This window comes from Zonotrichia leucophrys, chromosome 9 (assembly GCF_028769735.1).
Source record: "Zonotrichia leucophrys gambelii isolate GWCS_2022_RI chromosome 9, RI_Zleu_2.0, whole genome shotgun sequence".
Taxonomy (NCBI): domain Eukaryota; kingdom Metazoa; phylum Chordata; class Aves; order Passeriformes; family Passerellidae; genus Zonotrichia; species Zonotrichia leucophrys.
In genome coordinates, this window is record NC_088179.1 from 19,282,122 (window position 1) to 19,302,541 (window position 20,420).

The window sequence follows — 20,420 nt, forward strand, 5'->3', positions numbered from 1 at the left end:
GTTCTGTCCTCCTCTGACCCTGCAGTGCGATGCTTCAAGAGCTGAGTGGAAGAAAACTTAACTTAATTTTGTTTTTAGAGGAGAGGAAGTGTTGAGAACACACAGCTGGGAGAGGGTAGATGAGGGTAAACTGAGGTCTCCCCATGCAATAGCAGTCAGATCTTAGCTAGGATGGGACTTAAGCTTAAAACTAAACCAAAGCTTCACACCTCTGAGCTCTCCTTTGGGAATGAGAGTGCTGTCCCTCTGCCCTGTGTGACTTGAGCCCCTGCTGCAGGGAAGGTTTCCCTTCTCAGGGGCAGGAAAGCCTCCGTGCTAATGAGCAGCCCATGCTTTTCTCCTGTTCCCTGCTCTGCAATTTGTCACAGCTCAGTGGCTGCTGTGTAAGAATAAGTTGTCCTTTTAGCAGGGATGGCTGGATAAGCAGTGCATGAACAAGGGCAGCCCTCTCCAGGTAGGTTTTAACTCTTTGTGAATCAGAGCCCTCATGTGAGGTTGCAGAATTGCTCTGTTGGAGAAGTGATGGAGACATGGAAAGAGCAGAGGCCAAAGGTTGTAGGAAAGATGGTATTGTCTACTGGTGGCATGGTGTGAAGATTTGGGAAAAGGAAAAAGTCCTTGTGTTGCTTGGTCTTGGGCAACATGTCTGCTTCTTAGTCACAGGGCTTACCTGTACAGGAGGAACTTCACCTGTAGGTTATTTGTGTGAAAATATGACCCAGACACAGTAGTAGTTTGGAAAGGTGATACAACTGCCTCAGTACATTGTGCTTCAGATGTCACTTAGTTATGGAAGTTCCTGAATGAATGAGAGGGCACTGTAAGCAGAAGTGCAGTAGCTTTTGTTGACCAGTATTTTTGAAAAATAAAATAAAAAGAAAGAAATTATTCCTTGATGCGTTTAATTGATGATTTCAGGGTATTCAGTGTTACCTTTTTTTGGCAGTGTGAGAGGCTTATGTTTTTCTCTGGCTTTGCACAAAATAATAACAGTAATAATAATTCTAGGAAGAATCTGGAACCCATTATTATAAACACCTTATTTTAGTGGAGCTGTATCCCAGGAACACCTGGAGTGTATGAGCCCAAAGGCCACCACAAACTTTGCTTTTGGCCTCTGGTACGACTTAAAAGTTTTCAGAAAAATGTTTTCATACCTGTGGATTTTTAAGTGCTTTTGAGTTTTAAAAGTAACTTACAATTTTGAGGACTATTTTAAGGGAATTCTTGGATCCTAACTCTTGGATCCTAATTCTTGAATCCTAACTCTTCAGCCTCTATGCTATCACCATCACCCAATATCGCGAGCAAGGTAGATTTTTAAGACCATTTTGGAATACCTTTGTTTTTAACCCAGACCCTTTGCTGCAAGGGCAGGTACCCTGGGAATGATTGCTGCAGTGGGCAGACAGAAGGCAGCCAGGCTTCCTGCTGTGTCCCCAGACAGGGAGAGGCACTTGAGCAGCGCTGGGTGCGCGCGGCGTTCAGGGTCAGTGGCCGCAGCTCCAGCCTGTTGACGTCAGGCTGTCTGCAAACACCTCCTGCAGCACAAACCAAGCCCCTCTGCATTGTCTGAATGTCCTCAGCTTGGCTTGGCAGCAAATGGACATCTGAGCTGTGTCTTTGAAAGAATGTCCTGTTTGACTTCTGGGTGTCCAAAGAGCTAAAGGTGGTAGTGGTACCAACACTGAGGGAGACCCAGCCAGGGCTCCCATGGTGATTACACACGCACCGAGGTTGAAAATAATAACAATATTGTCAAGTCCTTCTGTTATTTTGGGAGATTTCCTTATGTAAACATTTTAAGCCTAGTTCCAAATGTGATCTCTGTGTAAAATGTGTGTCCCACCTCACTGAAACATGGCATATTTGAGACAGAATTTTAATTAATTCAGTAAATTAAGCTTGCCATAATCTAGATAAGCTCTTCTGCATGGCTACTGTGAATCCCAAAGCAGAAGAATATATTGTCCTGAAAACACAGTATTTGTCTAAAAACACAGATGAGGCAGGCACTGTTAGCAGAAGAAGGTGATTTTCCCAGGAAAGCAGTTTGAGCTTTGTTCCATATCCTGCATTGGAGACCAGTTTAAAAGTCCTTCTAACCTTGCATCTATCAGTTCCCTGCAAGCACATTTCCATGTTGGCAAAAGCAGCTGTGGCCTTCCTTCAGCTGTGAAGGCTCATCTGAGTTAACTGGGTCTGAGTTCTGAGTGGAGAATGGAAGGGTTCTCACCCACCAGTGCAGCTGAGTTCATTTAGTGAGCTGCAGAAGACTGAGTTAATATATGGGAAATATGTCTGTTCTTGCTCTGAGGAATGGGAAAAAAATATTCTGATTTTTTAAACATTTTTGTTTTGTTTTGTTTCGTGTTCTTGGGGTTTTTTGTGTCTTGGTTCGGTGTTTTAGGTATGTATTTTAAATCTGTAATAACAGTGGCCCCTAATTGTTACACATCAGCTTTTTATTCTTTTATTTTTTTTAGAGAAGGAAAAATGTTTTTCTCTTTCCTATTTGAAGTGTGTCTGCTGAGAGCACCCAGTTTGACAAGTTGTTTTAGCTGATTAATATTCCAGTGATGAATTTAAATTTAAAACTCAGTTCTAGATTAAAAACAGAAAAATATTTGTCAATATGCTGCTGTTTTGATCAATATGTCAGTAGTCATCATGTCCGCTATTTTTGGAAGAAAAACTTCATAAATTGGAAACTACCTTGAATTTTCACCGGTGGGCCCCCATCCTGCAGGTAGCAGGTGGGGTTTTGTGAGTGCTCTAAGGTCCTTTGGCATAAGAGTGCTTTGGGTAATAACTCTTCATACTCTTTCCCAGTCTAGACTGGGTTTAACTTCATTCTCTAGGACCTTCTAACTTCCAGGTTGTGTGAATTGGATTACTTGCTAATGAATTTCATTTAAATGCTTGCAAGTGAAATGGTGCTGCAGTGCTTCTTGCCTTCCTACCAGCCTGATTGGTATTGACAAGATTACTGGGGTGCATTATGGGTTTTTAATGGAGCTGGCCGAGTTGGTTTCCTCTCCAGCAATTCAGCTTCCTTCCCTTTCAGTGGGCTATGAGCTATTTTCTGTGATTGCCTCAGTTTTTGACTGTTACAGAAATTGGTGTTTAAATTTCTGCAGTATTCTTTTGCCCTGGTCTGACTTGTCCTGTGTTTCTCATTGCACAGTGAATCTGTGGGTTTGCAATGAGTGTTTTCTGTATCTGGATGAACATTTCTCCAGAATAGTGCTGTCTGCTTGCCCAGCTATTGTTATTTATCCCCTCAGATACCCTTTGTTTTAGCAGTTGATTCACATATGTCCATGGACATACACGTGTTTGTTCTATGTAAGAGTGTTCCTGAAGTGTGGAAAGTTGTGCAGCTTTAGTGTGATATGAATGTAGAAGTTAAGCATTTCTTCTTTGAAACATCTGGAAGATCAGCTTACATCAGGTTTTTCTATATTTCTGATGGAATAAAGGTAGAAGAACAAAGATCAGGAAATAAAAATTTCTCAATTGACAGAGAAGAGCTGTTTCAGGTAGAGTTTAGGAATTTGTGTGGATATGTCTCTGGGCAGGTCTCACATACTTTCAGTGCTTCCTGTAAAACATCCTCGCCCACGCCCTGCTCCCAGAGTGAAGTACAGGAGCAGTCTGTGCATGTTATTTTGTCACTAGGAACCCTATTGCTACCTACCACTTTCAAGTAATGACACTTCTTAACGACATCTTCTGTGTGGTGCTGATTTCTCCCCCCCACACACACACTTGTATGTATTTGTTTCTCCTGAATTTTCTGAGTTGGTATTTGTCTCAGTTTAGCCTCTCTGTCAGATCTGAAAAGCAGATGTTGTTGTAGACGTGCTGAATTGCTTAAAAAAAATTATTGCCATACATCACTGTGGAACTGTGATTAAAAGAAATAACTTTGGTTTTCTCTGTTTATGTTCCAAGCACAGCAGTGGTAGAATCACCATTAGCTTTGTATGTGCCTATTAACCAAATGAAAGGAAGGATTCAATGGAGTGATTAGTTTTCAATTTAGGCTTTTAAAGTTATTGTCTCATGGTTTTTGCAGCCTAGTTACTGAGGGGAATATCCAGGATTTAGTTATTTTTAATTCTGCTTTGATTGGGACACTTTTTCCAGATACTGAATTCAGATAAAAGCAGGATACTCAAGGATAATTTAGAAGAAAAGATACTGTGTCCTTAGAAGGCTTCTGTGATTCGGAAAGCACAACATCTCATGGCTAAATTTGTTGTTAGAACTCAAATAGCACCAAAATCTCAGAAAGTAGTTTAAACAGTGTGATCCTAAGAGGATTAGAAAGAAGCACAAGTTCACATGGGGAACAGGAGCAATTCAAAGCTCATGCAAAAAACACTGCTTTAACCATATCACATACCCAGTGTAATGTCTGGGAAGGAGAAAGTAGCACCAATAACTGCATTTGTGGAAGGAAATGGTTAAACATTTCTGCAAGTAGCATTTAGAGAAATCCTTGCTTTGAACTGATTGTGTTTGGAAGCAGGTAAGGACTGACATCAGAGCACATCTGGTCTGTGTGTTTATAACCAGATCTGTCGCTGTGCTGGTGCCAGGGTTGTTTTTATCTGTGGTTTCCTTTGCACCACACGATTATTGCTTGGCTGATAGCAGCAGCCCAATCTGTGCAGGCAGCCTGGAAGGGTATTTGCTGCTTTGATGAAGGTGGTTTGGTTTTAGCCCTGCAGGTGAGAACTGCCTGACTCATCAGGCTGGGTTTAAGGCCTGGGGTGTGGTTGGTCTCTGTACAGCACAGCAGGGTAGGATGCTCTGCACAGGGACATGATGTTGGGTGTTGTACCAAGTGCTTGGCCCCAAATCTCTAAGGGACACGGGCATCAGTAGTGTCATTTTGTGCAGAAAAAACTGGTGTGGGCAAGGCTGGTAAGCACTGGCTCTGAGCACACATTGTGTTCATCAAAATCATCTTTCTTTTCAAGTTGAGGGGAGCCGATTTCAATTGATGTTGAACATGTTAGTCACCAGGCAGTGGTGAGCCATTCCCAGCCCCTCCAAAATGAAGGATCCAAACTCACAAGCTGCTGTGCATTCCCCAGGTGTGCCCTATCAACTTAAAAATAATCCACCAGATGTCCTTTAAGTGTCATGTAGAATAGCTGTAACTGCATCTGGGCACCTGTTTAAATCACCCTACCGTGGTGGAATATAAAGGTGAGAGATAGTCTGAAATCAATAAATTATAACTGTCACCTGCATTGTTTCAAGGTACATGCCAAAATCCAATAAGATAAATTTGGAAGGAAAAAAAGCTGCTGATGAGGCATTTGTACTCAGCAATTGATTCTGAAGAAGGACATTGCAGACTTTTCTAAATGTTTACACATCGCTTCAAGCTCCCTTATTTAAAACTGGAGCCTACAGCCAATTAACATTGAAGGAGGAATGAAGTGAAGTCAGTGAACCCTTTCTTTTCTAATTCTCTGCTCTCTTGAGTCTTTGCTTCCAGCTTCTTTCCGTGTCACTGCCCTGTTTAGATGTAAAGCAAAGGACAAGAAGCCTCTTCCACGGATCAGGCAGAAAGGTTTCCCTCTCTGGCTTCGATGATAAGTACTGCACTCGAGATTGCACAAGGGCAAAGAGGTGTTGGAAGGAGACAGTTTGGGCAGTGTGTACTGAAGAAAGCCTTTTTTTCCTTGAAGAAAATGGTTTATGTCTGTGTAATCATGCCTTTATTTATGTTTGCAATGTTCCTTCCCAAATGGAATAACCCAAACCAAGCGTCACACTCAGAAGCAGGGCCCTCCCCTGCCTTTCTCTGCACACAGCTTTTATCATGATTTAGATTGTTCTCAAGAGAATCTTGGTTGGTTGCTGTTTTGTTCTGCTTTTAAGGAAAACTCTCATTATAAGCAAATAATGTTTTTATAGGGTCTATAGCGTAGGTGTTAAAGTTTTCTCAGCTGGTCAGCAGCTCTGGCTGTGGAAAAAAAAAAGCTTTCTGAGTAGCCTTGCATAGGATACTGTACCTCTTGAGGAGTGGAGTTTCACTCAGCCTATTTACATATTTTCTGCAGCACAAGTACAACTAAGCAAGGAAATAAGAGCATGTTTGCAAATTCTTTCAATTCCCAGCATTCCTGCATTCCTCAGCATCCTCTGCAGTGCCTCTTACTTGCACCACTGTGAAGGTGATACTGCCTGCCTTGTGGGATCTTCTAAGAATAAAATAAGCCCAATTGGTGCAGCCATTTTCTTTTCTTATCTTTTTTTTTTTTGGGCTGGGTCCAAAAATGGCTCTATAATGAATGATTTCCTGCTGGTTGAGCTTGAAAGTTGCACGTGAGAACCTTGTGTTAGTCATGAGTCCCACAAAGTGTAGTTACTCTTTACTCATAGTAAAAGTTTTTTGACCACAGGTTGCAGATGCTTGGTAAAGAATTTAATCTAAAAATAGTCTGGTAATACTTCATTAGTCACCCATGTCCATCTGTCACCCTTCCTGCTCTTTGAGTGGGTGATTAGATTATGTCCTAAAGAAAAGTCGTCTGGCAAGTATTTGTATGGAGGGCAACCACTCAGGGATATTAGTGTGGATAAAAATCATTTGTCACTGCGAATAAAAATTAATGTTGTGGGGGATGGAGTTACCTCATATTTGGACGTCAAAAGCTGTGTGCTCACATTTAGTTATTTTATTGTAGGGTGCGTAAAATTACTATTGACATCTAAAGAAAATTACTAAAATGTAGGAGAGTGTGGGTTTGTTTAGATTATGTTTTTGTTTGGGTTTTACAGGTGGACAAGAGTTCTCTTGAATTTTGCACTAGGAAGATTTATGTTATTTACATGTTGTCAAGCACTGCTAGCAATTGGTGTGAGCTGGTTGTTTTCTTTAATTACTGAGGTCACTGCAGGAGTTGGTAACTCTTTGGGCTCATGGGCACACCTGTGTATATAAATTGAGGTATTTCGTGCAAGATGTGTTAGGAAAACAGATTTTTCTTTTACTGCTTCACAGTGGATGTAACCATTTTGGAAGTCATACCATTGGAATGTTGATTTTTGTTTGGAACTTTTCAAAATATATAGGTGTCAGTACCTGTGGTTTCAAGATAATAAATACTAACATTTCCTATTTTGTCTCCTTATTTTTCTGTCAGCATCACCCTTCTGTGGCAAGAGGCACCCGAAAGGAAAACTTCTGCATATCAATGCACTGCCAATGGTAAGTACGTTTTTAATTGACTAGAGGTGGTGTGGTTTCTCTCTGCACACCTGCCATTAGCAGGCTTACACTGCAAACAGTGTATTTAGAATAACTATTTTTTACTATTCAAGTGGATTATTTTCATTTTTTAAGGAACATCTAGACCATTGTGCTGTTTGACAGAAATATTACAATTGCACCTGGTTTTGTCCTGTGGAAAGTAGGGCAGCATGTTAATTTTGAAGTGAGAAGTGTGACTCGACAGTAACACAGCTCATCCTGTTGGTAACTGGTGTTGCTTCCTCTTTTGACCAAGAGCCCGTTTGGGGTGAGCTGTAGCCAAGCTCAATGTTCTGTTGCCCCCACTTGGGTGCTCTCTGCAGTTTGTTTCAACACTAACAGAACTAAAAAACCCACACCAGCTCTGCATTGTCAGGTTTGTTTTACTTCAGCCCATTTGGCAGTATAGGACCAGTGAAGTTAAAATCTTAGCTTCTGTAGAAAAAGGCAATCTTATTCCATCTCTGAATGTTAGTGTTGCAGACTGCTGCAAATTCATATTTCCAGGCTATCCTTATGGTTTGCTGGTGCTTCCTCAAAGCTCTGCAGATGGAAAGCAGAGCTGAGGCCTGAAGGGAAGGACTGGAACTTGCTGCTTCAGCTTTGATCAAACAACCTCTTTTTTTAGCTGTTTTGGTATCTTATGTTGTCACAGTTGAGGTGTACAAGAGTGGTACCTTCAGCATTAGCCTTAAGAATTAAATGCATAAAGTGCCAATGTGAATTCTGTTTTTAACGCCTCTCTCTCTTGTTGTGCTCAGTACAGAAGTTAAAGGGGTAATGTTTTGAACCACTTGCTTTGAAAACTCAATTTTGGATCTGAGAGCTGAGCTGATTTCCATTGGTTTGCATGTGGAAGTGGATCTAAAGAATATGTAAATCAATTACAGCCTCACTTATTTATACCTTTGCAACTCCACTGTCTTTGCCCTGTGAGGAAAAATGATGCTTAAAGAGAGTTTGCTTGGATGTAACTCCTTCACTTTGAGGTAGTGAGCAATTCTGTTAATTCCCAAAGGCATCATGGAGTGAAATGTAATATATTTGTCACAAAGTAAAGCAGATATATCTCTGAAATCAGAAGATCTGCACCAAGGATGTATGTTGTTTAATAGTCTGTTTTTTAGGCTCAGAGTTTATATGAGTAGAGTTTATATTAATTTGAGATGAACTTCAGGTGGGAATGGATTTGTTGAGTGAGAAAGAATAGTGTTTACCTGGTCACTCAGACTGGTTTTTTAACTTCTTGGTCCTGAAATGTGCAGTGCTCTCAGCCTTTTCTAGTATTGTTAAATCTTCATTATTGTTGTTGTTGACCTTTTTTCCAGCAAAAAGCTGCTCTGTTTTCTTTTTATTTTGTAGTGGTTGAGTGTTATTTTAGTTATGATTTAAGATACTGATCTGTATTACTGCCTCTCTTAAAAACATGACTCATTTCATATTAACCTAGTCCTTATACTTCATAAAATTTTAAAATACTGTGAGACTGTACTTGAAATGTTACTGCATTTTGTCCTAATTTTCCCCCTACAAATTATATTAGAAATTCAGAATTGCACAGTCTCAAGGGCATGGTAGTTGTTACAGTGATCATAAAACATACTCAACTGTTACTTGCAATGAAGTACTCCCCACTCTTGTCTTTGAGGGCTGTTTTTGTGCTATAAGTTGTTATACTTTATTATTCAAGAGATTTCTAAGCCATTACTCACCTCTGATTAACTTTGAGATAGTTTGAATGTAGATTTAAGAGACAAGCTAGACACATTTTTACCATCCCCAAAGTAATTGTAACTAAACCTGTACAGTAAAAAAGACTTTTAAAGGTTTTTATTATGTTTTTCTCTTTGCTGTGTGTAAACAAAGTGTAGACCAGAGGTCACTGAAGAAAGCAGGTTTTGTACATCCCCCAGAAAGACTTTGCTTTAACCATGGTTGCCCACATTCATCACATATATTTGAATAAGAAATTAATTTCTGATTCCCTTGAGAAATGGTTGTAGCATTTTTGGTCATGTTTAAATCCTGATTGTCAGTTCCATTTCTTAATAGTAAAAACACCCAAAATAACAATTTACATATACTCCATCCTCTTCTGTTCTTTTCTTAGATTTTCAATTTTCAAGGTAATTAAAAGAAGCTTATTTTTTGCATCGTATTATGTTATGACATGCATACATATGTATATGTTAACTGATAAACCAAATAGGGTAAAATACTAGTTACTCTTTAAAAATTACTGTAGTTGTTGGCAATTATTTAGAAAATTAAATTATTGATAATGTGAGATAGCATGGCTGTATTCAGTGGGGGTAAGTTCTCCTTCCCATTTTTCCAGCCAAATTTAATGTTCCTCACAATGTCAAAAGAAAGATGCAAAGGCTTAATGAAAAAGGCCTGGTAATTGCAGGAAAGTAAGTGTCTAATGCTACTTTTCTAGGATTTTGAAGGTTCATTTAGAGGCTGATAACTGGGAACTTACTCTGTGGTCACAAGAATTAATGTGTCGGAAATAAAAATTTGAAGTCTTGGATCTTTGATCTAAGCAAATGATGACATCAGGATTTCAATAAGGGCTTTAGCAAATACATTTTCTTATTATGTGATGGAACTTGTAGCTTACCCAAGAAAGATTTTCCATTGTGTGGTGCTTTTTTGTGAGTTTTGGATGCAAACCAGTTTGCCTTTCTGCCTTTGCAAGTCATTGAAGCAGGTTTGTGTGTTCACATAAATGATGTGGGAATACAGGAATGTGCTTATCTGTGCATGTATTTATACACACATATAGGTGTATATCTAAATTTAGAAATACAGAATGGACTGTGCAAAACCCAGGAGCTTACAGAAAGCTGGGAGCTACCAGTTTGTGATTCTCCTATGGCAGCTTGTTGGGATGGGTTTAATTTGGCAGAGGTAACCAGAAAGGGCTGGGAAGGACTCGAGCTGGGCCATGTGCTGGCCTTCTCACAGACATCCTGGAAAACACTGTGTCCATGTTCTGAGCCTTTACATGGGTGGTTTGGCAAAGATCAACACCCTGATCAGTTAAAAAGGTCTCATGCAGGAGAGAATAGAGAATGTTATTGTTTATTACAAGCTGGCACAGGTAAAGTCTGAGGATAGGCAGTGAGCACAAAATTACCCAGTCCCCAGGCAAGCAGAGTCATCAACAGCTAAGGCATGTCCTCACAGTCTTGGGGGGAATACCAAGTAGGTGATTTACATCCATTCTTTTCAGTGCTGCCTACTTCTAGGTGAACACATTATACTGTGTATGAGGGTGTAACACACCTATTGTGTGTTATGTCAACTGTTCCTACTCATAAGAGATGGGATAGAACAGCTCTGCAGGCATTGGGTCTCTTGGACCAGCAAATCCACGGGTGCAACATTTCAGTGTAATTACCTACAGGGGATTTAGCTCAGAAACAGCAGGAGGGCTTGGAGGAGCTGGGGAGAATGAGTAAAGGCACTGGAAGGTGGCTGCAAAAATTTCCCCAAGACTGCAGCAAGTCGTTTTTAATTCAAATGTCTTTGTGGTGCCTTCAGGTAGTCCTGTGACCTTCACACTCCTTAGAAGACAGGTAAATGAATAAATGGATTTAACTATTAGCCCATGCTTCCCCAGCAGCTAAACCCATCCAAGTACTGATCTGCCAGGCCACTATGTTGAAATGCCTCCATGCAAAGGAACACAACCAAGGAAGGGAATATGAGCTGGAGAGCTGGGTTTGGTGTGGAAGCCTTGTCTCTGCTGGCACCTGCCAAGGGCAGCTGGAGATCTGTGCTTCTAGTTCCAAGGTTTTTCCACCGGAATTGCAAAACTGGCTTTGTTTCCAGAGGAGCTGAATGGCATCTCTCAGCTAGAGGTGTATAAAATGAGTATCTGCAGATGAGCAGCTCTTTGTAAGGTGGTGGAGCTGAAGGTTGGTTGTCATACTGAGAGCAGGGACCCCTGCTTGCCAGAGTTTATGAAACTTGACAGGACTAAAGATGTTGCCCTCAATAACCTAGAGTAATTGATTCAAAATCAATAACCCTGCAAGACTAAGGCCCTTATTCCATGAAATACAAATGCATGTGCCTGCATGTAACTTTTAGTGTAGGAGTAGTTCTTTTGCAATATAAATAAGGAGTTCTTGCATGCATAAAGCTAACCAAGCTTGAAAGCACGTTGAACAGTAGGGCCTAAAAGTGCTCGTGAAATTTATTGTTGAGGCTGTTGGTTGTACAGTTTATGGAGTGTAGCCTTAAAAGGAAAAAAAATATTTCTAGCAGGTTCTGAAATAGTTTCAAATAATCGACAGCATGAAATTTTGGACTGTTTTGCTCCTTCTGAAATCAGTGGTTGCTGTTGTCAATGAGGGAAGGTGAAGTGCAATGTATTTTGTGTGATAATTGGTTGTGGCTAAACAGTTATATTTCAAAATGTTCATACATTAGTTCTATTCAGTTCTATTTATTGGATCAGCATGAATTAGCTAATCTAGTGGTTTATGTGTGGAAGAGGAAATACTGCTGATAATGTGATACAAAAGAAAAGTTCCATCATGTGATAGGGTGCAGACTGTGGTAAGCATTAAAAATTGTACATACTCTATTCTGAATAATTTTCGGAAGGGTTTTTGAATTTTCTGTTTCTTTATAGAGAACAAGTTAAACACACTAGCAAGATCCCTTTCTGACTGAGAGGGAAAACACCCCTTTTCTCCTATTTCTGCCATTAAAGTTCACCACTGAATGAATCAACTGAAACGGAAATGAACGTCCTTTAAAAAAATTGTGTTGGCTCTGTTTTGAAGTAGCATTTGTCAGAGAACTTTCTCTGCTGTTTCTCTAAGCATTTTACAGTTCAAAAATAAGCTTTGACTAAGAATTCTCGGCAAAATCATAAATATGTAATTATCTAAGCAGCTGGGATATTTAGCCCCTGGCAGGTGCCCAGTGCAGTGCAAGAGCAAAGGGAACTGGGCCAGTATCTCAAGCTAGAAGAACATCTTCTAAAACAGGGTGAGGGCCCTTACTATTCCTTATCTACTGCCATTTCTAGGTTTTAAATCTTAAATATATCTGAAAAGAGGCTGTTTCTCCTGCAGTGGGTTGTCTTCTCTTATAGCTGGCTTAGTCTGGGTTTTTTTCATTGTTTTCCTCTGCTTTACCTCCCCTGCCTTAGGTTTTTTCTGTCTTCACTGCTTTATACTGGTGTTGGTTCAATAGATAATAGTAGTGCAGTTAGCATTAGATTATATCTTACTTGATCAGCATGCCATCTGCTTTAGAGGAGAGGGAGATTTTGTGTTTGTGCTCTGGGTTCACTGCCATATGCCCATGGTGAAGTTGTATAACCTGAAATTACCCTTTTCCTGCTTTATTATATGAAAGAATTAGAAATACAGTGTAAAGTCTTCTCAACATTGGCAAAGTTTGTTGCATAGTTAAAAAATTAAACTGGCTTTTGTGTGTACATGTAGTAGGATATTACAGAGAAAACCCAAGGACAGGCTCTTTTGTGTCCCAGCACGTGAATGCTGCCATCTGCAGAAGAGCAAGGCTGATTTCACAGGAGACCATGTCAATGTGTCACTTGTATCATCAGGCCTTGATCCTGGTTTCCTTCTTGTCAACAGAAAGTTGATGTTAGTTCAAGTTAACAAAAGTAAAAGCTGCCCTTAGTTTCAGCAGTGCTGATGCTGGGAGATAATGAATGTTACTGCAGAACAATAGGAAGTCTGCAGGCTGTGTGGAGTGACACTGCTGATGCTGACTTTTATTTACTCAGGAGAAACAGAGACCTGCTGGCCTTCAAAAACCAGGACCCTGTGTGGCCATCAGCATGGATGGCATGGCTGGAAGTCTGTATCTGCTTTCCAAGCCTTTAGTTCACCCAGTGATTAGAAGCAAAAATTGTAGTCATTCTGTTAGTGCACCCATATTTGTAAATAAAGGTCACATGTGACATTCTTATTGTAATTTAGTGAACAAATATAAGAAACTATTCAAGACAAGGGGTTTGAATCCCATACTGAGCATATGCACGTAGGATTGGCATCCATGAATTTAATGCTCCCACAAATGGAGGGTATTGATGTCAAATGTGAGCCATAATTGGAATCTTTGACCTCATTAATGATATTCATGAAATCTTCCCCTTTCACCTAATTTCTTTAGGCTGTAGATGGACCATATTTTATTGCAGTCTACATGTGTTTTAAAAATGTTTTATCCTGTGTTCAGGTGTTTAACAACTGTTTAAAAGAAAAGCTAAGTCCAGTGGTATAAGTTAAATTCAAGTCCATTATAACAATGTGAAAAGGAGAAGATTTGAATAAAGTAATAAACTGGGCATGTGGTGTTACTTGAGAATGGTTCTGTGCAGGGCAAGGAGTTGGACTCAATGACCCTTGTTGGTCTCTTCCAGCTCAGCTGACTCTGTGAAACTGGCAAAGGAGCTTTTATAAAATCAGCCATTTCACTCTCTTTAACTTGTTTTCTCTTCTAGCTTAGTTGACACTTTTTATGAGAACAGCCATGCACTTCTGGTAAAGGGCATACAGTAAGCCAAATTACATATACATGATGGGCTATGAAGAAGTGATTTTGAGCGTGTGCTTACTGAAGAGAATCCAGAATAAAGTCACTGGTGGTTAAAATGAACAGAGGGCAGATCAACCATCAGAGCAGAGTCTTTTTCCATGAATAAAAGAAACAATTTTAAAACTATCAGGTACATAACACACAAATTAAGGGGAAAATAGATGGTCAAAGGTTAAAGAGGGAATGAAAACACAAGTTTTATGGTCACAAGATCAAATGAGGCATTAGTTAATTTTCCTTTTTTTGGTGCAGTTCAGCAGAAGTTCAAGTAATTCAACCGAGTGATTGAACTGGAACAGGAAAGAGTGCCAGAAAAACTGGTTGCTAATAACATAAACAGAAAAAATAATCAAACAAAGTTACAACTTGATGTCAGCATTTCACATTAAAATGAATTTGAAAAGGCTGGAATTCCATCCTAATTCATGGAACCTTATTTACATAGTGAATTTGTAGCAAATATTCTTTTAACAGCTGATAAATTATTCTACTAATAAGCCATCAGAATAGATTTAACCAAGAAGTGGCTGAGGCTCAGATAGTGTTTTCTGGAGACTGACCATCTGGAAATTGGAAGTAACCTGAGTAGTAAGGGTATCTGAACTGTGAGGAGGTGACTTAATTACGTAAATAGCAAATGGAAACCACATTAGGGATGCTGGGGTTTTGCTCTAAATAGAAGATAAAATACAATTTAATATTTCCTACCATCGATACCCCAAGGTGATGTGCTGCTCTTTAAGCAGGATCATTGCTGCCTTTTCTTGTACACATTTCATACTACTTATGATAAGCAAGTAACTGCTATGTGTTTGAATTTGTGACTGGAAATGCAGCTTAGAATAGATTGTTGGCATACCTTTCCACTGGTCTAATTCCTGGCTTCTTTTATATTTAACTTTTTCTAAAAACAAAATCCTTTTTTGCTGAACAATTCAGTTTTGGTTATTATTAAGATTTTTCCTATGCTGCTGCAGTTTATGAGGTTCCTGTTTCAAAGTCCTCCCCAGTTGGTGAGCAGACTCTTGCACATCCAGTTCTTGACTCAGACTGGGAGCTGTGGTCAATTGGCTGTTGTGGAGCAAAGTTGCTTCCACTGCCCCATCCAGTTTTGTTTTAACATCCCTTCTGCTGAAGCTGACAGAAAGTTCTCAGCAGATTGGCCTCCTCATTGCTCACAGGAACAACTGTTGCCATTTTGTTTTGTTTTGGTTTTTTTTTTGGTTTGGTGGCTTGTGGTTTTTTTATTCACACGTGTCTCCATGGTGGTCCATATAGAATTTCCTTTTCAACATAATGCAAACTACATAAACTACTGATTTTTTTTATTTTTTCTTTCAAAATGCCCATGTCAAAGCAGTCGCAGGGTTTACCCTGTCGAGGTTGACTTGCATTTGGACTGTCTCTGTGAAAGCTTCCCATTTTCATCAGACTGCTTTTCAGTCTGTCCACAGCAGGATGTGGATTGTGGCATATTTGGAAGAGGAAGGAGTATTACGTGTGATCCTCTGAAATATCTTAGTCCTGATGTCTGAATGTCAGGGTTAGATGTGGGGCAGCAACTGTAGCCTGAGAGAAAACAGTGCAATGATCAGAAACATTATAGTTCAGCAAATTCAGAAGCACATAAGCAAGGCCTGAACTCATTTTTTGTCTGATTTGGAAGACAATTTAATCCGTTACGTAAATCTTTAAATTTATGCTTTGAAAAAGGAGTGTTATGTGCGCAAATTCTAAATCATTCTGTAAAGAACTCGTGGCATCTATACATAGCAAACCTCTGGGGAAAAAATAGTCATTTTTTAGGGTTCCTGAGGTTTTGTTGTTACCCCAAGATAGATGTGGGACGTTTTGCAAGTGCAGGAATGGAGAAACATCAGGAAAGGCAAATCTTGAGCAGAGTGTTACTAGAAGTGCCAAGTTACAGCTGTGATGGGTGACATCAACTTAAAAAGATGTCAGCTATGCAGGACTCATAAGTTAGGAACCTCTGTGCTTGCTTTTGAAGAAAAAAGCATTGCAGCTTAAGTGAAGTCAATTGTTCCACATATTTTTGTGACTCGTCACTCATCTGGTGAAAAACCCACAGTGGTTTGTAGGTTTGGAGTGCTCTGAGTAGGGAAAGGAGCTGGGGCATCCCAGGAGGAGATCTGGGTCACAGAGTAACACACTTCCTTCCTTACTCTCTTGCCCTGGCAGCATGGCATTTGTGTATTTGCAGGGCTATATCCACAGGAAAATTAGTTCATGCCAGAGAAATTATTTATTTAAAATAAATCTAGCTTTGCCTCATGCATCTCTCTAACTACACCCATGAAAATTGCCAAGAGGTCAGTTGAAAAATCACATGGAGGTCAGCTGAAAAAGGACCTGTTTGGGAAGTGGGTGAATCCACAGCCCTCCCTTGGACAGTTTATGGGAGCTGACTAGCAGTGAGGACAATTGGGAAGATGATGTGGCTCAATTCCACAAGCAGCTCACTGCACAGTGTCAGGGCTGAGAAATGCCAGTGCAGCCTTGCCATGTGCGTGGCTTTAGGGGGTTTGAAGAGCAGTTTTGTGGCTACCTCAGCTTTAAATTCAGTGCGATACACAGAGCCTCTGCCAGCACGTGCTGAAATCCTGTAAGAGTGCTATAATTAGGAAGCTTAGTTGAAGAATTGGGTGAAGGAAACACTTGCATTCCTTAAGTATAGAGGATTTGTCAAAAAGCAAAGTGTTCCCTAACTTGCTATGAATTCCTAGGAGGATTTCATGACAGACATCTTGGGTTAAATGAAAAGGAATATACTGAAAAGGGGGAGGGGGGGCAATTGTTTCTGTTGTAATGTGTGAATGCCATAAAATCCTCCAAAATGCAGCATTTTGAAGAGGGATTTTGCTGCTTTTTCATTCTCTCATTTTATCTTAGTACAGAAGGATTGTAGGATCTGTAAAGCATGGTCTTCACTGTAGGAAATGCATCTGTTTATCACTTTGAGTCAAATCTAAGCGAGCTGCATGGATTGTTTCAGTAACACCTAGGAAAAAAATAATAAGTTTTGGGAACCTTAAACCTACTCAATATTTGCTGAGTGAAGAAAGAATCATAGCCAGGCAGAAGTGGCTGTGTAAGGTTTTGCCTCACACTAGGATAATGGCTGCAAATTTCTAGTGCTTCAGAATGCTGTTTAATAAGGCATTCCCTAGCTCAGCCCAACAGCCAGAGCCAAGAACAGAAAAAAGTGCCTTTCCCTGTGATGCTTTTACCTTCCCTCACTCAGCCTGCTCCTGCAAATCACTTCCCTGCTGGCTCAGCTCTGGTGCAGCTCAGTGCCTGAGTTTCTGCTGGGCTCCCTGGGGCTGAGCAAGGACCTGCCTGGAGGAGGCTGGGCAGAAATATAGTTTGAAAATAAGAGAATCCCATTCCCTCACTGCTAGCTCTATATTGTTGGTTTTTTCCAGACACAATTTGACTTGTTACATAGCTCTTTATCGAGCTATTTTTATAAAATAAACCAAGGGCTACCATTTAATCCTCATTCGATGCTAAAAATATTTCATTCCACTGGCCAGAGAAGTTACTGAATTTAGATAAAGATGACAATACTCAACATTGTATTTATCTTAAGATGGTAGTAACTGGCGCTTCCAGGAATTTCTAGAAAAGCTGTGTTACCTCTCAGCACTTCCATTATCATTGAAAACTCTTCATTATATTTTTATTTTGTCTCCCACAGAAGAGGAACCTTTTTTTTTTTTTTTTTTCAATGGGTGTGCTAGGAGGACAGACCTGGAGGACCTTGGTCCATAAGAGAGAGTAGCAGATGGTCTAATCTATGTTAAAACAAAGCAACAAAAGTCCTGGACAGGAGCCTTTGTTGTTGACCTTTGGTGTTGTTTATTGACCTTGTCTGGTGAGATTACATCTCTTCAGCACAGGAACGAAGTCCTACCTGTTTATGCAACCTTGGCACCATGGGGGCCCCATCTTAAAAAGAGATCTTTTGGATGATGTGGTTATTCAAATAAATGGTGGCAGTAATAATGTTCATTATGTCTGGTTTGAATTGTTGTGAAGGTTCCTTGAGCAAAGAGAGATGTACCTGAAGCAGAACAGCAACATTCTAAATGAAATAGTAAAGTCCTTTGTACCATGTGTTGCTTTTTAATTGCCTGTGTGTTTTGTAGATGTTTTTGTACCACTCCATTTTATCCAAGTGTGTGTAAAACCACATCAGAGATTTTACAAGGGTTCTATCAGTGCATTTTGTGATTTATACTCAGTAGTAAAGATGATGACTGCCAGAGGTTTTTTGGTTTTATATAATCCTGGATTTGCAGCCTTGTAATTCACTCGCTGTCTGTTTTAGAGTGCAGAACAGTGATAAAAACTTTGCACATAGACTTGTTTGACTTTTCCTTCTCTTCAAGTCATGGAATCACAGCTGAGGGGGTGGCCACCCCTCCTCTGCACGGTACCTGCTTGTTTTCCTCCCAGGCACTGATTTCTGCTACCCTTTTGTTTTATTTTGGTTTTTTTCCTCATATTTCAGAATTACAAATGGAATTGAGGGATAGGGTAAATAGAGATGAATTTGGTTACATACAGCTGTGCTGTGAAAAATGCAGGTCGTTTGTGTCTAGAAAATGGGTCAGGATTTAATTGCATTGTCAAGGGTAGTTAATGCTTAAACAGTTTGCTTCTCAATATAAAAGGGAACAACAACAGATCTGCAATTAACTTTTCAAAGCATTTCTAAAGCTATAGTATATATATATAAACCTTAAAGTATGACAGGCCTAGAAAGCCCTACAAACCTTCAACTGCTTACAAGTGCTCTCAGTTTTCTTCATGACAAAATGAGCTATTTTTGTTTTTCAATTCTGTATCTTGTGGCATAGAGAGTGAGTCTCTTCTCATCCCAGTGTTGCTATGCTGAACACACAGACCAGTTCGCATGACCTGAGGCAGAAAATAACATTTTTTCAGTATATTCTGAGTAGCTTTTCTAGCAGATTAAGGAGCTGAAGTTCAAGTCCATGATCAGTGGACAGTGCTGGCTCATCCTTGTGCCTCTGCCTTCCATACCCTGTACCCCACGTGTTTTCCAGAGGTTGTGTTCAGGAATAACCCTGGCTGCTTTTGAGCTGTGGTGCACAGGGTCATTGGATTTTGCTCTTTTCTCAGCTGCAATTCAGGTGCAGAGCACGATGGCAAAGGATTTATTGTTCCTGTGGTTATATAACGGGATAGTCAGTGACAATAATTTCAATTAATTAGGTTAAATTCAGCGGAAAGGCAGCTTCTGTGGCATCTTGGAGAGAGAATCCTCTTACCAGGAGATCCACCTTGGGCTGACTGTGGAGTCTGTGGTTTGTCTGGTGGAAATTCATTCCCTCAGCAGTGTCATCCAACCTGTGGGCTACATAATAGCAGCCTGAAAATGTATTATTTACAAAAGGGTGTTCATCTATCAGCAAAAGGGGTAAAGTGTTCATTGTTTACTTGATTTTTTTCTTTTTTTCCCCCCCGTGATTTGAAGAAAATTTTGGTGTAGATTTTTTGAGTGATCAGTACGAGATAGGACTTAAATAGCAAACCACTTGTTTTAATCTCCATAACATGCCCAAATCTCTAAATTCTGTCTCTATTTCTATTTAAGATTAAATGGAATCATCGTAAAAAATGATGTCACATGTCCTTCCCTCTGTAAAGCTAGTTTTGCCTAGGGTAAGTGTAACAGAAAAAAAAAAAAGAAAATAATGTTTTCCCACTGCTGATAGTGTTTCCAAGTTTTAATATGAGTGTTGCAAGTAGAATGATTTGGAATAGGAGAAAAATCAGAAGATATGAACTTGACTTGGTGTGGTTTTATATAAAGCAAGGGTGGTGTGAGGGTGGTTCTGGTGTTACAGCTACAGAGACAAAACTGGTTATTGATTGTTGGGCTCCAGTTTTATTCATAACTGTAAGACACATGGATTCCTACAGCTGCTGCTGGAGTGAAATTTGCTGATAATAGAGACTTAGCTGGTCAAACCCACTCTAATTCTGAACATTTTTAAATGATCTCCTTAAGGTTTAAATATTTTTAGTATATATAAAGAAAAAGCCTATCAAGGGATGGATGAAACCACATTCATGTCTTCTTTCTTACCTTCTTTTTGAGTACCTTGCAGCTTTTTTGCTTACAATTGTGGCATTTATTAGAAAAAAATAAAGTGTACAATGGATATAAAAATAGCCCACATGATGAAAGTGGATCCCAGTTAGCTTTGTATTTATTTCTTGCGGATTTTGTTTCCTTTTCCTGACTTTTTTCTTCTAGTTTTTAATAGTTATAGTGGTAAAGTGAATTTTAGGATAAAAAAAAAATAATTTAGGAAATGGAAAACCACAGACAATCCTGTTCCCAGACAGCAAATGATGATCTTAATAACTCAGGATTCTCTTCACTCCCCTTGGAGTTAAAGGTGAATTGGCAACGTGCAATATTAGTTACAGCTCTAATTGATTTCTTTGTACAAGTACTTTGGTATGCATAAATACAGGAGAAATTAAACAG

General features: G+C 39.7%; 1 protein-coding gene across 4 annotated transcripts in view; it reads left to right on the forward strand.

The window, feature by feature from the left end:
• Positions 1-20,420, forward strand: part of TBL1XR1 (TBL1X/Y related 1) — a 105,030-nt gene that overhangs the window by 39,757 nt on the left and 44,853 nt on the right. For all 4 annotated transcript variants that reach the window (XM_064720833.1, XM_064720831.1, XM_064720835.1 and 1 more), the window contains exon 2: positions 7,173-7,237. The gene's annotated coding sequence lies outside the window, so the exon portion shown is untranslated. The remainder of the gene's footprint in view (positions 1-7,172; positions 7,238-20,420) is intronic.